Raw genomic sequence first — 5,244 nt, forward strand, 5'->3', positions numbered from 1 at the left:
GTTAATTGATTATGTGCATGTGTGTGTTTGATTTAGGCTTGATCACCCTAGTTATTCACACTAGATTGCATTGTAAGTTCACATTGATATGGACCATTGATTTGTGGCTTGCATTTACCCGATTGAGGTGTCTTGTGATGTTTCCTAGCTAGAGTTTATCGTAGTTGATGCTAGTTAGACCTCTAGGAGAATAGCTTGATATGCTCTTTTGGTTACATAATTGATCTTCCCTCACATTGCTTGACTTAGTCAACTTCCTAAACCAATTTGCATTGTTCATTGCTATTATAAGTGAATCCTAGTCCCTAGTATTTTATTTGTTTGGTTTCTTTGTCTTAGTAGTTGTTAGTGTCCTCTTTTACCCTTCGTCTTCGACCTAGCTTAGGCACATAATTGAAAGCACTTAGACATTACCGTTCCTTTGGGTTCGACCCTTGACTTACCTCTATACTTGTATTTAGGTTTGTTGAGTGTTTATAAATTTTGTTTGGCTTCGGAGGATTAGTCCAACGACCTAATTTTCCCACGTCAAAATGGCGCCGTTGCCGGGGAACGGTGTCTATGTTTGAGTGTTTTTGATTGCTTGAGTCTAGGTCTTTGTGTATACTTTTTCTTTTATTTGTTTTTGTTTCCTTTGTAAAAATGGCATGTCTATCTTTTTCTCAACATGATGATGAGCCTTTTTGTGAATATTTCAATTGACTTAAGGAATTTCTTGACTATAATTGTTGTAATATTTGGGAAGCTTGTGAGATTTGTTATCATGGTTTAAATGAGCAAACTAGGGATATAATTGAAGGAATGCATAATGGTAATTTTAGAGCATTTTCTATTGAAGATGCTTGGAAATTTTATGTTTGGTTTGCTTGGGAAGTCTATAATAAGGGTAAGCGTGCTTCTATTTGATGTGCAATGTTTTAATTCTTCCAATGTTAGCATGATTTACCATGCTGTATCACATAATCCCATAGTTGAACCTAGAACAAATGCTTCCAATTCTATTTCCTCATTTGTTCATGATAATGTGTTGCATGTTCAAGCTAACAAATCTCATACATTTGAAAATGCCCCCAACCCCCTATTTGATGAAAATGCTCATGTGTGTAATGATGATGATACTACCTTTGGTTGTACTTCTTCTTCTCTTGTTGAGCCTCAATCTCCTACCCCTTTTGAATCTCTTATTGCTACCTTGGAAACTCAAATTAGGCATGTTGAGCTTCGTGATGATCTTGGGCCTAAAAAAGAGTCGACTCTTAATTGTTTAAGAAGTCAATTGGAGATGATGAAAAAGAGTGAGGAGCGTCTTGAGGAGGGAAGAAGGAGAAATGAAGAACTAGAAGGCCAATTGTCATCTTTGATGCTTATGTGTGAAAGTTACAAATCCAATGTGTGTGTTGAGGGTGATGATGGTAATTTCGAGCAACCAAGAATATGTGAGGATCCTATTGTTGAGCATAGGAGTGAAGGAGAGAGAGTCGAGAGTGATAATGAGTTTGATGAAATTTTAAGTCTAGACATCTCTTCCTTTGTTGATTGTGATGAGTCTCAAGTGTGTGAATGTGACTCTTCTATTCATGAGTATTTGGACTCGTTTGAGGTTATGTCAAATGTGTTTGTTGAGTGCATAAAGAATAGCCATAGCCTTTTAAGCAAGTTCATTGATGATGCTTCATGGGAGAGAGATGATTTTGAAATTGATTTGCCTCCATTCATGCATGGTTTTGAGACTCTAGGCTTTAAGGAAGTTGAGGGAGCTATTGTTCATGAAGGTAGTGGAGGAGATTATGTGGTTCCTCTTGGGAGTTGGATGTTTGAGGGAGATGGTGATCATGAGTGTTCTTCTTTTGAGGATTCTATGATTGATTTTCATGCCCTCATTGGCGATGTGAGACCTTGTGTTGAGGGAGTAGCTAACCCTTTCCCTTTTTCTCATACCCCTTTCTCTCAAAAGTTTAATCACATCCCTTATTGCCCTATTTTTCTCCCTTCCTTTGTTGGTAAGCCTATTGGGGACCCTTTTGTCTATGAAGATTTGAATGTGGCTCATTTGTCTCCAATTTGGGAAAAGGGTGATGTTGCCACCCAAAAATATTTTGAGGACAGTTTGCCTTCTTTTTCCTTTTCTTCTTATTTTTCTTTTTCTTCTTATTTTGTTAAGTTTTCTTTTGATTCTTCTTCCTTCGCTTGGCATCTCTCTCCTCATAGGTGTGCACTTTGCTTGTTGCATGCCTTATTTTTGTCATGTGCACACTTACTTTCTTATAAAATGTGTAGTAGTGCATTTGACAAGCTCTTGCGTGCGTTGAATTATTATTTTACTAGAGCGGTCAAGCTTGGACCTTAAGCAAGCCTTTCTCGGGAAGTAACCCGTGTTTTAGATTAGATTTTTCGTTTTTTTTTTTTAGAATAGATTTTTCTCTTATGGAAATGTTTGTGTGCCTTTTGCTAGGTACATAATTTGATATACTTTGGTGCTTCGATTTGGATCAAGAATCAAGGAAGGTTGACTCCTATTTTTGCTAGCACATGGAAACAAGGTTCAATTCTTGGGAAATTAGCTATGAAAGGTTTAATTGGGTCATTTGCGGGTATTTACACCCACCTAATATCCGGTAATATCCTTCCTTGCTCTTTCTCTAGTGGATGATGACTTGTTGGACATATGTTGGTTGTTGGATTGATCTCCTTGTTTTCCCCTCCCATGGATTATATGATTTATGATTTGAGTGTAATGTCTCATTCAAGCTTGGGGGAGGGTATTCTATCATGTTTGGTGGGATGTTGATTCTTATGTGTTATGCACCTTTGTATATGTTTTTCCATGTTTCTTATATTTTGAAAAACTCCAAAAAGATTTTTGTTTCTATCAAGGCAAATTTGCAATGTGTTTTGTTTTGTTCTTGCTTTGGACATAATAACATTTGGACTTGTATAATTGAATGCTTTTCTTCTTAAATGGTAACGGTGTGCACGGTTTGAGAGTATGCTTGGTTGATTCTAGGATAAAGCATGCTAAGGTAGTTGGTTAGAACTAGTGGGAACATGAAACCGGATTCTACTTGTTTGTGGCATGTTTGGTAGTTGCTTCCTATAGTCGATTTGACGCCAATAGTGAGTTTTTGCTACAACCATGTGAGTTCTATGTTTTTCAAGCCTTCTACCTTACTTGTATGAGCGGCATGGATCCTTGACTTTTTGCAAACCTAATCTTGAAACTTGACTCATAGATCTTGAATCCGAGACCGAACCATTTCGGGAGGACAAAGGCATATTTTCGGGGTGGTATTTTTCATTTTTAGGATAGTTTGTTTCATCTTTATTTTTTGGGTTTACATTTGCCTTCTTGCAACCATTTGAGCCTTATACCTTCTTTTCAAGCCACATCTTTAGATCTTTGGCCTTTTGTTTCATTTACTTTCTTTTCTTGGTTTTTGTGAAGCAATTGTTCATACTTGATGGAGTTTGTGGTGGAGAAGTTGAAATGTTTGGTTCTTATGAAAGCAAGATTGTGTTATGATTTCTTTGTGAATAATGGCAAATGAGTATGAGTAAAAGCCGTCCTACATTATAAAAGGCATGGACAAATAAGTGCAAAATCGAAAAAGCCGTCAATAGCTAAAAGAGGCGAGGACAAAGCATTATTGAAAATTAAAAAAAAGGAAAAAAAAAGTGAAAAATGAAAAAAATCAAAAATATTTTGATGAGAGTTTTCTCCCTTTTTGAGCATTGAGGAAAATGCTCCATTTAAGCTTGGGGGGAAGCGTTCTCACGCTTTTTGTGTATATGTTTGTGATTTATAGCTTTAAATAAGCTTGGGGGTGTTAGTTTGTTTTTGTTTGGTGACTACTTGATTGTGATTCTAAGAAAGGGCCCGTTCTTTGCTTCACTATTAGGAAAATCACCAAATTTTAAATTTTAGCCTACCTTAACCCTTTTGCCTTAACGTTACAACCTTGGGGAAAGACCTTTTGACCTAAATGGTTGAGTCATTCATCGGTGGAGAGGAATGTGAGTTTTAGGAATAGGGAGAGGGGATGCAAAAGTCAAGATGTCGAGTAGCCTATAAATTCTCTTTTTCCGGTTCCTTCGTGGAATCATTGGGATGCTCATTAGAGGTCGATTTGAAGCTATTAGGAAGAACGCGGTAAGATCGTTTGGGATGAAAGTGGATTGTGAAAGCTATTAGGAAGAACGCGGTAAGAACGAGGTCGATTTGCTTAGCATATTTATGTTTCAATCAACCTTGGGTATCTTGGAACGTGCACTCCCTTACTTGTTTAGAAAGATTTGCATCCACTTGTGCTTGTACATTTGCAAAAGTCCTTTCATGAACATTTGTTTGCTTTTCTTGTATTTTGTTTTCTTTTTCATGCTTTGCCTTGTTTGTATTATTATGAGAGTTATGGGTCAAACTCTTAGGATACCCTTACGAGACCTCACTCGTCCTCATAGGCGACTTTGGGGTTTAAAGGGCTTGTTGTAGCTAAAAACAACCGTGATTCCTACAACAGTGAGTCTTAGTGTATATTCTTATCTTGAGTCTTTCTTTTTCATTTTCAATAAATTTTTCATCCTTGATCTTCCTTGCTTTGTTTTGCTCGAGGACGAGCAAAAGTTTAGCTTGGGAGAATTTGATGAGTGACATTTATGGCACTCATTTGATCTCTTTTTGGATGAATTTCATTTCATTTTATAACTCTTTTCTTTAGTTTTCCTTAGTTTTATTCTTAATTTCTTCATTTTGTGCTTTTCTTAGTTAGTTTCTCTATTTTGTGCATTTTCTAGTTTACTTGTTATTTTTCCCTTTTATTTGCTTTTTCTCCTTTGTTTGTAGGTTGTGATTGATTGCCTAAGAATTCCCGAGCTTCCTCTCCATGGTTTTTCATTGCTTTTCATGCCTTATGCTTGTGCAAAGAGTTTCAAGTCAAGGGGGATCCGAGGAGCAAGCTTCAAGACCTTGGTTATGCTCTTTTCATGGCTTATGTTCTTCAAGAATACCAAGGAAGTTTCTGCCTACCTTGTCCTCCATCACCATCATCTAGGGTATGTGCACCCTATGAGCTAGGACGAAGAGAAGAGAGGAGGCTTACCCAGTTTGGTACGGGCGCACAAGGGGAGTTTGCGGCCGCACATATGTCGAGTGCGGCCGCACCTTTCTGGGTGTTTCCCGTGCGCGCTTTTCTCTCTCCTACGTGCGACCGCACCGGCGTGGGTCTATTTTTGGGCGACATTTCCGATCTC

Source organism: Chenopodium album, chromosome 19, assembly GCF_948465745.1.
Source record: "Chenopodium album chromosome 19, dcCheAlbu1.1, whole genome shotgun sequence".
NCBI lineage: Eukaryota > Viridiplantae > Streptophyta > Magnoliopsida > Caryophyllales > Amaranthaceae > Chenopodium > Chenopodium album.